We start from the raw sequence: 12,500 nt of genomic DNA on the forward strand, positions 1-12,500 counted from the left end.
GAAAAACTCTACGGGAATATGACGCATCTTTCGGTAAAATCTACGGGATTTCACACCTTTCAAGCATCTAAAAACGTCCTAACCCATAACCCAACCTAACCTAGCAATTTACGGTGCCGTGACTAGGCATGCCCTTCGGGCACTGCCCGAGGGGAGGGTCGATGGGGGGCAAGCCCCCCAACACCCCCCGGGACACATTCTCTTCACCTCGGTATGTACGGCAAGATAGAGCTGCATCCATACTGTAAACAATAAACCAAATACCTTTATATATCGAAAGACAGAACTGTCAATTTTCCTTCGCTTCTTTCGGTCGGTCGTGGATTGTGGGTCGCTTCGTTTTTATCGCTTTTTTGGGGACTTGGGGTACTTGATGGCCTTAGATATGGAACTGTGATAGTTATTGAGGTCTTTTTCTTCGTTGCCACTGCATAGTCTTAGGAATAACCTAGAATCGACGCAACGCCGATAACAAAACATTTCTTACCGGCTCTCTGTCACCGACTACCCGCGAATCCACCTGTCAAAACTGGCGGCGAGAAACGCGAAAATACGCATGAGCAGAAGATCCTTCAGACCGATTCCCGTTAAAACCTGTATAATCAATCTTAAAACACGTAAATGAGGTATAAAAACATTAATAAAGGTTTTTGAAAGCATAAATATGGAACGGCAGACACTGATGATTAGCAAAATATCCTTTTCATAATCGCGCAGCAATACATGCACTAGTCTGAACAGCGCAGTAATTGGTTCTGCGTCCAGTCCAATGTTTACTTTCGTCATGAAAAGATGATGATGGACTTAAGCAAAATTGGGCCCTCACCTCTGTTCATTTACGTATAGCACCTTTGGGAAGCATTTGCACAAATATTGCCATAGAAGAAAAGTGTCTTGGTTTGTATCGGTCTATCGATTCATATAGGTTTTATCTCCCAACTTATACTGCATATTGTCAGAATTTTTCTTTCTTTTTTATTTCACAGTAATCCAACTTCGGTAATTTTCTATATTACATCCGCATAACCGATATCGACGATTTTGGAATTGTTGGATTCCTCTCACTCTATACAATGCAAATATGTAGGTTTTATTGCACGGAAACCCCCCGTTAGCGACAAACTTGGCCCCTTTAGCGAGGGCAGCGATGTCGAAGCGGCGGACGTAATATATAAGACTATCCTAATGATATAACCTCACAGTGAAGATAATCATGGTTATTCACAAGACTTTCCATTGCAGGGGGCTGCGCCCTGTGCTACCCCCCTAGGGGGGGCTGCCGCCCCCCAACCCCCGCCGAGAAAACAAAACCACCACGTATTCACGGCAAGATAGGGCGCACACAAACTAGATGTGGAGCCGATAACCTACAATAACCTAGGATTTTTAAGGTACTAACCTGATTGATTAATGCCGCTAATTAGTAGGGAAGGTGCTCCTTTGCCGCAGAAGGTGAAGGAGGCAGGGTGCGTCCGGCAGGAGGTCCTAGGCCGGAGGATACAGCGACGCTGCAGCACACAGGAAGTGGTGCAACCTCACATTCAGGTCCTGGTAGTATTTTTTCCTGGCTAGTTGCAATTTCGCTCAGAAAATCCGTCTCCGAATATGAGCACCCTCCACACTCGGCCATCGCGCCGGCTATGGCTGACTTCTGAACGCGACGGTTATTTCGGTTAGGAATACGGATGTCGTTATTCCAGAGGACGGGAAACTCGACCTTGAGGCCATCGGTGTAACATCGAAATGATTGATTAATGCCGCTAATTAGTAGGGAAGGTGCTCCTTTGCCGCAGAAGGTGAAGGAGGCAGGGTGCGTCCGGCAGGAGGTCCTAGGCCGGAGGATACAGCGACGCTGCAGCACACAGGAAGTGGTGCAACCTCACATTCAGGTCCTGGTAGTATTTTTTCCTGGCTAGTTGCAATTTCGCTCAGAAAATCCGTCTCCGAATATGAGCACCCTCCACACTCGGCCAACGCGCCGGCTATGGCTGACTTCTGAACGCGACGGTTATTTCGGTTAGGAATACGGATGTCGTTATTCCAGAGGACGGGAAACTCGACCTTGAGGCCATCGGTGTAACATCGAAATGATTGATTAATGCCGCTAATTAGTAGGGAAGGTGCTCCTTTGCCGCAGAAGGTGAAGGAGGCAGGGTGCGTCCGGCAGGAGGTCCTAGGCCGGAGGATACAGCGACGCTGCAGCACACAGGAAGTGGTGCAACCTCACATTCAGGTCCTGGTAGTATTTTTTCCTGGCTAGTTGCAATTTCGCTCAGAAAATCCGTCTCCGAATATGAGCACCCTCCACACTCGGCCATCGCGCCGGCTATGGCTGACTTCTGAACGCGACGGTTATTTCGGTTAGGAATACGGATGTCGTTATTCCAGAGGACGGGAAACTCGACCTTGAGGCCATCGGTGTAACATCGAAAGAGGCGCAAAACCCGCCAACGAGGGCGGGCCACCCTGTTCATCCTGATTATGCTACAATCGTCTCTATATACAATGCTGACTATAACAAGGTTAATATGCTGATTCAGTGGGAATCTTACGAGGTAATTGTATTACGCCCGCCACTCCGACATCGATGATGATTGTGTAACGCTCTAGCCTGCAGCCTGCCGGGAATACGTGGTAGAGGTTTTGTTTCCTCGGCGGGGGTTGGGGGGCGGAAGCCCCCCCCCAGGGGGGTCACAGGGGGCACAGCCCCCTGCAAAGGAAAGTTGTGTGAATAATCATGGTTATTTTCACTGTGCATTATATTATTAGTGCTATTTAATCCGGCATTTTCCCTGGAACCTTTCATGCCCTCCCCTGCTATCGGGGCCAAGTTTGACGCTTACATATATATTTGCAATGTGGAGAGTGAGAGGAATCCAACGATACCAAAATCATCAATATCGATTATGCAGAGGTAATATAGAAAATTACCCCAACTTCGGTTACTATTTTGGTAATTTTCTATTTTACCTTCGCCTCTCCGATATTGACGATTTTGGTATTGTTGGATTCCTCTCACTGTCCACATTGCAAATAGATAGTTTTTATGGCGGGGAAACCCCCGTTAGCGACAAAGTTGGCCCAGATAGCAGGGGAGGGCATGAAAGGTTCCAGGGAAAATGCGGGGTTAAATAACACTAATAATATAACCCACAGTGAAAATAACCATGGTTATTCACATGACTTTCCATTGCAGGGGGCTGTGCCCCCTCGGACCCCTCAGGGGGGCTACCGCCCCCAACCCCCACCGAGGAAACAAAACCTCCATCACGTATTCACGGCAGGCAAGAGCGTTACACAGATATCGGCGATCTCAGAGCGGCGGACGTAGTACATTTACCTCGTACCATTCCCACTGAATCACCATACTAACTTTGACATAGCCAACATTGTATACAGATACGATTGTAGTATAATCAGGATGAACAAGGTATACCAAGAACAGAAGAGCGGTGGTGGCCCGCCCTCGTCGGCTGTCCGGGTTTTGCGCCTTTCTTGTTGCATCTAGTTCGTGTGCGCTCTATCCTGCCGTGAATACGTGGGGAATATTTTGTGTCCTCGGCGGGGGTTGGGGGTCGGCAGTCTCCCAGGGGGGAAAGTCTTGTGAATAACCATGGTTACTTTCACTGTGGGTTGTATTATTAGGGTAATTTTCAATATTACGTCCGCCGCTCCGGCATCGTCACCCCTGCTATTGGGGCCAAGTTTGCCACTAACGGGGGGTTTCCGCGCAATAAAACCTACATATTTGGATTGTACAGAGTGAGAGGAATCCAATGATACCAAAATCGTTGAAATCAGAGAGGCGAAGGTAATATAGAAAATTACCACTATTTCTTGTGTAAATTTAAAGTGGATAATAATCAGGGTTATCGTTGAAAAAAAAAGTGTAAGGAGTGATTACCTTGACATAACTTGAGACACTTTTCATCTAAGTCATATGGCGAGCAAAACAAAAATAGAGGAGTTCCTTGACAGAGAAGAGAGACCCATCCTTTGGTAATTTTCTATATTACGTCCGCCACTTTGACATCGACGATTTTGGTATCGTTGGATTCCTAGCACTGTCCACATTGCAAATATAGATTGTTTATTGCGCAGAACCCCCTCTATAGCAACAAACTTGGCCCCGATTGCAGGGGAGGGCAGGAAAGGTTCCAGGGAAAATGCAGGGTTAAATAACACTAATAATATAACCCACAGTGAAAATAAGGTAATTTTCTAAATTACCTCTGCCGCTCTGATATCGACGATTTTGGTATCGCTGGATTCCTCTCACTGTGCACATTGCATATATATAGTTTTTTTTGCGTGGAAACCCCCCATCAGTGACAAACTTGGCCCCGATAGCAGGAGAGGGCCTGAAAGGTTCCAGGGAAAATGTGGGGTTAAATAACACTAATAATATAATGCACAGTGAAAATAACCATGGTTATTCACACGACTTTCCATTGCAGAGGGCTGCGCCCCATGCTACCCCCTCAACCACCGCCAAGGAAACAAAACCTCCACCACGTATTCACAGCAGGCTAGAGAGTTACACAAATATCGTCGCGGCGGCGGTGGTGGCCCACCCTCATTGGCTGTGCGGGTTTTGCCCCTTTCTCGTTGCATCTAGTTCGTGTGCACTCTATCCTGCCGTGAATACATGGGGGATATTTTGTTTCCTCGGCAGGGGTTGGGGCAGCCCCCCTCCAGAGGGGGAAGTTCACGTGAATAACCATGGTAATTTCACTGTGGGTTATATTATTAGGGTAATTTTCTATATTAAGTCCGCCGTTCCAACATCGTCGCCCCTGCTATTGGGGCCAAGTTTGCTGCTAACGGTGGGTTCCTGTGTAGTAAAACCAACATATTTGTATTATATAGAGTAAGAGGAATCCAACACTACCAAAATCGTAGATATCGGAGCGGCGGAGGTAATATAGAAAATTACTGAAAATAATCATGGTTATTCGCATCACTTTCCATTGCGACCCGCAATGGAAAGTGATTATCGTCGATGTCGGAGCAGCGGACATAATATTACAATTACCTCGTAACATTCCTACTGAATCAGCATACTAACCTTGACATAGTCAGCATTGTATACAGAGACAATTGTAGTGTAATCAGGATGAACAGCTTATACCATGAACAGAAGAGCGGCGGTGGCCCGCCCTTGTCGGCAGGTTTTGCGCCTCTCTCGATGTTACACCGATGGCCTCGGATGATGGAGTGGAATGATGTGTGTACACTAGAAAGACGTATATTAGAGTCAGCCAATAGATAGCAGTTATTATCGTATACAGTTACTGAAGTGACTATGTCGCCATCTATTGTATAAGAACGTAAACTCAAGGTTTTCCGTCCTCTGGAACCATGATAATCATATTTACCGAAATAACCGCCGCATTTGGTACATCACAGCTGTTGTGATGACCAAATGTAGAGGATGCTCCTACTCGGAGACAGATTTCAGGAGCACCCTCCCTACTATCAATCAAGTTATTACCTTAAAAATCCTAGGTTATGGTAGGTTATCGGCTCCGCACCTAGTTCGTGTACGCTCTATCCAGCCGTGAAGACGTGATGGATTCTTTGTTTCCTCGGCGGGGATTGGGGGGTAGCAGCCCCCTGCAATGGAAAGTCATCTGAATAACCATGGTTATTTTCACTGTGGGTTATATTATTAGGGTAATTTTCTATATTATGTCTGCCGCTCCAACATCATCGCCCCTGCTATCGGGGTCAAGTTTGTCGCTATTGGGGGATGTCTACACAATAAAACCTACATATTTGCATTGTATAGAGTGAGAGGAATCCAACGATACCAAAATCGTTGATGTCATAGCAGACGTAATATAGAAAATTACCCATCCTTTTCTAAGTCTGGAATAAGTTATTTACAGCAACGCTTGTAGATACAGGGAAATGGATGCCGCCATCTTATAGAGCGGGAAAAATAAAAGGGGATAGAATAAAGTATAAGGTGCGCAGGCCTTATAGTCACCGCTAAATTATGAAAATATAATGTACGGGTGCCTTTCAAATTCAAAGTCGATGAGCTTCTTTACGTTGCAAAGAAAAACACAACACTGACCCACGAACGCATTTTTGCGTGTATCATTACACGCTTGTCAAAATGATGTTTGGTTAATTATCTGTGTCTGCTGGTACACATTTATGCCTTTAAAGTCTTTTGTTAATGTTATTATACTTCATTTGTATATTTTAATATTTATTTATACTCTCATATAGAATCCTGTGCATCGAGTCTTTCACACTTTCTTGCGCCAGCCACAGGTTGACAACTCACCAGCCCATTCATTTCGAGCTAGGACGCCAGTGAGAAATGTTGCATTTCAAGTGTCGTGTTGATTCTGGGTTGATTTTAAGGCTATTACAATGGCATCGAAGAATAATTAATTAGACTTTAGTAACCATCCCAGTTATATACCTGAACCCATCAAGAACTCCAAATGACGAAAAAGGTGATTCAAATCGAAGCAATCCCAACGGTACAAAGGAACAGGTGGAGAGAATGTGTCCTGGGGGGTGTTGGGGGGCTTGCCCCCCATCAGACCTCCTCCCAGGCAGTACCCAAAGGGCACCCCTACTTACGGCAGTTTATATTGATATATTAGGTTGGTTTATTGGTCAATACATTTTTTTAGGGGGTTGGAACGTGTGAATTCCCATAGAGTTTTGTCGAAAGGTGGGTTGGGTTCCCGTAGAGTTTTTTATTTATGGCGTGTCAGTCCGTAGAATTTCAGAAATGGCGGTTACATCCATAGAGTTTCATTGGCCGATTTTAAGTGTTTTTTGTGATAGTTTTACATAATTTTGATCATTATTCTTCTTATTTAAGCTTGTTTTATCCCATAATTCCCCTGATATACTTCATGCCCTCCCCTGCTAACAGGACTATCAAATCAAGAGCATTGATGGAGATATGGTACTCAATCTCCTGAACAATTCATTCACAGAAGAAACAACGCTGAAAATCAACTAAATCATAGGATTTCATGCAGAAAAACATAAATTTTTTTCAACTTAGTCTCTGGGAGGGTGCGTCGCTCTCTGTTACAATTACCCTAAGTCCTTCACCACGTTGACATCCCAAAGGTAAACATTACTATGACCTCTTAACTCATTACTGTGATATATCAATGAGTTCATGTATTACTGTGTGCTTCTGAAGATTATTTTGTAAATTTCAATGTCTGGTTTTCCTAATTCATGAACGTTATCCATTCTTTTATTTTTATTACACTTTTTTTTGCGTGGTTTCATAGTTATACGATACTCTTTACAAAATCCTAAAGTGCATTTGCACTTTCTACTGGGATTTCAAGATCTGGCAATTGCCGTTCCTTGACAAAATGCCGGTGAGAAATGTTTCATTTTCAGTATTGCGTTGGAGAAATGGATTAACGAGTGAGACGCACCCCGCAGTCGGAGCGCGAACCCTGATACTGTGTCACACTGGCAGGACGCCCGGCAATGTTTATTTTTTCGGGTATCTTTTTCTTTAACTAAAATTGCATCTGGGAGAGTTGATGAAGACTACAAAGGTAGTTTCAAAATATCGGCATTTTTGTGTTTACATACATTTTCATAGCTGTTTTGGTATTAACAAAACAAGGTATAAGATTAGTCTTCCTACACCATAATCCTCTATCATCTACCTACACTCCGAAGTTTTGTGGACACTGCCAGCACGTAACAGTTTTTCTAAATCTTATGTATAGTGTAGGAGGGTGGCAGAGATTTCATGGGTTTATAGGTCTACATGGACCATTCTTTTAAATTTCTCAAAAAAAAAAAAATAATAATAATAATAATCATACAGCCATTCTGATTGCATGTCTATGTAAGACAATCTTTCTATTATAATATGCAGAAGCCACTTTTGGTTTCTATAGGCCTACGTTGACTGTTTAAAAAAAAAATCTCAAAAATCCATGTCTGTATAGAACAATCTTTCTCCTATAATATGCAGAGACTTTTGAGAAGTTGACCTTACTTTTTTTTGGGGGGTGTGAATATTTTTCAAAGGTGACTGTCAAAACACCCTAATATGAGATTTTGAAAATATATGTCACTTTTATAAGAAGCACATGAAATTATAGGAATCCCTTATTGCACCATGTAATAGATGTAATAAAAATGTGGACCAAAACATCGCAATATTTTTCCTTTTCATTATTTATATGTTTTACACGACAAATCAAGCATGAAGTACTTGTACATGTTATGATTATCTATTTCTTACCGTTATTGTTGCTCTAATGATGTTTTACGACACAAAATACTGGTTGGAAAAATTATTGTTCTCCAGTCAGACGGGTATGACACGGGTTTTCATCCCGAGCGAGACGGGTGTCACCACGCCATTGTTTTTCTGTCTTTTCACCCATATTTAACTCTTCGGGGCCACGCACCCAACTCTTACAGTATCTCGCCCGTAAAATGACATGCAAGTACAGGCCGGTATAGAAATAAGTATATAAAGTATGTAAGGATATATAGATCATTTCTGTGTATCCCATGACTTTTTGTTTGTTTATATCGTTACTTCTGTATGTTTGGTTGTTTGTTTGTTGATTGATTGTTGTATTTTTGCTCGCTCTCGCGCGCCTTATTATGTTCAAGACATTTTGCAGAAGGATAAAATGGATGAAATATGATCCAAAGAAAAAAATATCAAAGCTTCTCAAAAAACAGCATATCACGCTTTGGCCCTGTACCAACTCCTGCCCCTAGGCCCCCTGGGTTTAACGGGAGGTTCGGGGGAGGTGGGCCTTGCCAGTCCTCCTCCCCCCAGATAAAAAACCCTTCGGCAGTGAGAAATGTATATAGTAATGCTGGGAGGAGGGGAACTGCTCCTCCCACCCAGCAAGAGAAGCGGGCTGTGGATCCCGCTGGGAGGGCGACTTCCAGGACGCAGGTCGGGAGTTAGAACTACTCGTCCCACCTGCGTTCTGGTTGATGCCAGCCTGGAGTGAAGCTTATGGGGGAAAACCTTCTGGAGCTCCGTAGGTGGATGATGGGTTCCACAGCCTGCCGTCCCCTTATACGTGGAGCAGCATCAGCGGGGGTGGCAGAGGTGGCGTCCACCCGGAGCGACTACCTGAGGCTAAACCTCAGGCGGGGAGTCAGGGTGGGGGCTTGGAACTGTTCTTTGGGTTAGGATGATCGGTTGCCTCTGCTGTTGAGGGAACTGGGGAGGCTGAGAGTGGAGGTGGCTGCTCTCTCGGAGGTGAGAAGACGTGGCAGCGGAACGATCACTGTAGGTGGCTACACCTACTACTGGTCAGGCCGCAGCGACGGTCACCATCTCCAGGGAGTAGCCATGGCCATCTCCAGCAGACTCCAGCCCTCGGTAGTAGAGGTTACTCCAGTCGATGAGCGTATAATGGTAATGAGACTGAAGCTGTCTTTTGGCTTCATATCCCTTATTGCTGTATACGATTCTACCGATGTTTGTAAACTTGATGTGAAAGAGATGTTCTATGCCAAACTAGCATCTGTGTCAGACAGGTGCCCCAGGCGAGATATTCGTGTTCTGGGTGACTTCAGTGCGGTATCTGGCTGTGATCGAGCTGATTATGAGATGTCTGTCGGTCCCCATGGTTCGGGAGCTGATACCGGCAGCGAGAATAGCCTCCTTTTCCGGGACTTTGCTAGGTCCCAGAAATTGAGGATTTCTGGCTCCTGGTACCAGCACCCAGACTCATCGCTGGACATGGTACAGTGATACGGGTAATGCAGCCAAGGAGACCGACCACATACTCGTTAGCACTCGTTGGAGGATCCTTCAAAATTGCAGGGTGATGCAGCTCAAGAGACAATTGGTGAACGAACACCCGTGAGCAAGGCGAATTTTCATCTCGCAGGAGACACTGGATGCCACAGATGCTTGCCGTGTGGCTCGTCTGGCAGGGGATCGAGATTTGCACCGTTCTCAGGTGCGATCTCCAAGCTGAAGAGTGGTAAAGCAGCTGGTATATGCGGCATCCCAGCTGAACTGTTAAAGGCTGGTGGTGAACCTATGGAGCGGAGGTTGCATGCCGTCCTGGCTGCCATCTGGCGGTATGGTACTGTTCCCCCTGACCTGTTGAGGGGTGTAGAAATCCCTCTTTGGAAAAGGAAGGGGGACCGATGGGACTGCAGCAACCACCGAGGCATCACACTGCTTAGTATACCAGGCAAGGTTCTAGCCCACATCCTTCTGAGATGTATCAGAGATCACCTACTGAGGCATCAGAGACTGGAGCAATCTGGATTTATTCCTGGTAAGTCCACAATAGACCGTATACTAGCACTTCGAGTCATTATAGAGCGTCATCATGAGTTCGGGCATGGGCTGCTTGCAGCCTACATCGACCTCAAGAAGGCATTCGATACGGTGCATCGGGAATCACTCTAGGAGATCTTGAGACTGAGAGGAATTCCAACAAGGATTATTGGACAAATAGCAAGTCTGTATATTGGTACTGAAAGTGCTGTAAAGTGTGGTGGGGGCCTGTCAAGCTTCTTTCCTGTTAGTTCAGGAGTGAGGCAAGGCTGTGTCCTTTCACCAACGCTTTTCAACACTTGCATGGACTGGATAATGGGCAGAGCTACTGTTCAAAGTCATTGTTCAAACTCTGGGCAATGTCAAGGTTACCGACCTTAACTTTGCTGATGATGTTGCCATATTATCTGAGTCTTTGGAATCCTTAGTGGTTGCTCTTGATGTATCTAGTAATGAAGCGAAATCCTTGGGTGTAGAGGTCTCCTGGACCACGACCAAGATCCAGGACTTTGGGGACATATTAAGAGAACCTGTTCAGTCGGTACGTGCTTGCGGCGAGGACATTGAAGTAACAGAGAGCTTTACATATACTACATGCTCTCTCTTGCTGTCAGGACTTAATATATCAAGATTGTCAACTGTGATTATGGAAATGATCCTCAGATTCGTACTTGTCACATGAGAATAAATCAAATGATATAAATATTGTCTGGGAAGTCCCTATTGTCATAAATGGTAGAATAACCATTTCTTGTTTCAATTATGTACTTTTTAACTTCTGTGAATCTGTAGTTGTTTTCCAGTGCAAATGCTTTCCAAATGTATAGAAATCATTGTGCAGAAACACCCCAAAACCCCCACATTCGATGGCTGGGATAGCAGGGGAGAGCATAGAAGGTACCAGGGAAATTGCGGGGTAAAATATTAATGATATGAACAGTATCAGTTAGTTTATTGTCTAATTCAGGGGGCTACCACCCTCCAACCTCAACCTGCTCAGCTAGGGGGATGATTGTCATACCCAGTTCTGTTGTACATATGTCGTGGATTCTGTGTCTTTCAGAGTGTGGGTTGGGGAGCAGCAGCCCCCCTTCCATTATACATTACAGTGACTTATTCATTGTGTATTACTTTATTTATGTATTTACAATGTTCTATCCATATTTTATCCGGCAATGTCCCTGGTGCCTTTCATATCCTCCCCTGCTATTAGGGCCAAGGTTGTTGCTAATAGGAGGTATATTTGCAGTATAGTTTCAATATATTTGGAGAGTGGAGAGTAAAAGGAATCCATCAATACCAAAAGCATCGCAATCAATTATGCGAAGGTATTCTGGAAAATTACCACACTTTGTTGATGCACATTAATGGTATATAGGGGGCTTTGTCCCCCAATTCCCCTTATTGGGTGGTCTGCCATATAGAGTAAAAGTGTCATTACAAGGTCAGATTCGTCAGTTTCGATGTTAACCCATTTACGACGGGTGTCCTACATATGAGACACCCGGAAAAAAAAAGTTGGGCATTCCACCAGTGTGATGCTGTATCGGAGCTCACGCTCCAACTCAGCAGCGGGCCGCGGCTGCGCGCGGACAGAGTCCAGACCAGCCCCACGTGCCAATTTTGTAGCCGCCTGGAAACTTTTATTTTTGGCTTCAAAATATACTCGCAGTAGTGGGTTAAATGTATTTTTTTTTTTTTTTTTTTTTTTTTTTTTTTTTTTTTCTTTAATACCTGTTATTTTCCATCACAAATGATATAAATGAAAGTATTGTTACTTGTTTATAAAGTGACTACACACCTCCGAAATTGTTACTCCAGCCACTCCTATGAATCAACAAACATCACCCTATGAAGCAAAGACCCTCCTAACCTGGGGCTTTGTCCACAGACCCCCACCAATTTTTTTTTCTTTCATTCTTTCTTTCTTCCTTCCTTCCTACTTGGGGCTCTGCCCCCAGACCTCACACAGTCACCACAGATATACTTTCTGTATAAAATTTTTCAACTTATTGTCTATGTTTCTAACATCAATCTCAACCTGTGTAGTTAATTTTATGTATCAGTGAGTCTAGCTTTTCCCCTTTTTCTATCATGGTCATTAGCTTTTCATGCAAATGTATGCTTCAGCATTATTTCTTACACAACATTCTTAATATCAAATTGTTAACCATTTGGATTCAGTTGCATCTCGGCAGTCACGGAGCTCAAAACCCAG

The 12,500-nt window shown here is 44.4% G+C and overlaps 1 protein-coding gene across 1 annotated transcript in view; it reads left to right on the forward strand.

Annotated features, from left to right (window-relative positions):
- The window catches only part of noi (splicing factor 3a subunit 3 noi), a 105,567-nt gene that overhangs the window by 686 nt on the left and 92,381 nt on the right, over positions 1-12,500 (forward strand). The gene's annotated exons all lie outside the window — the stretch shown is intronic.

This window comes from Penaeus vannamei, chromosome 37, assembly GCF_042767895.1.
Source record: "Penaeus vannamei isolate JL-2024 chromosome 37, ASM4276789v1, whole genome shotgun sequence".
Lineage (NCBI taxonomy): Eukaryota > Metazoa > Arthropoda > Malacostraca > Decapoda > Penaeidae > Penaeus > Penaeus vannamei.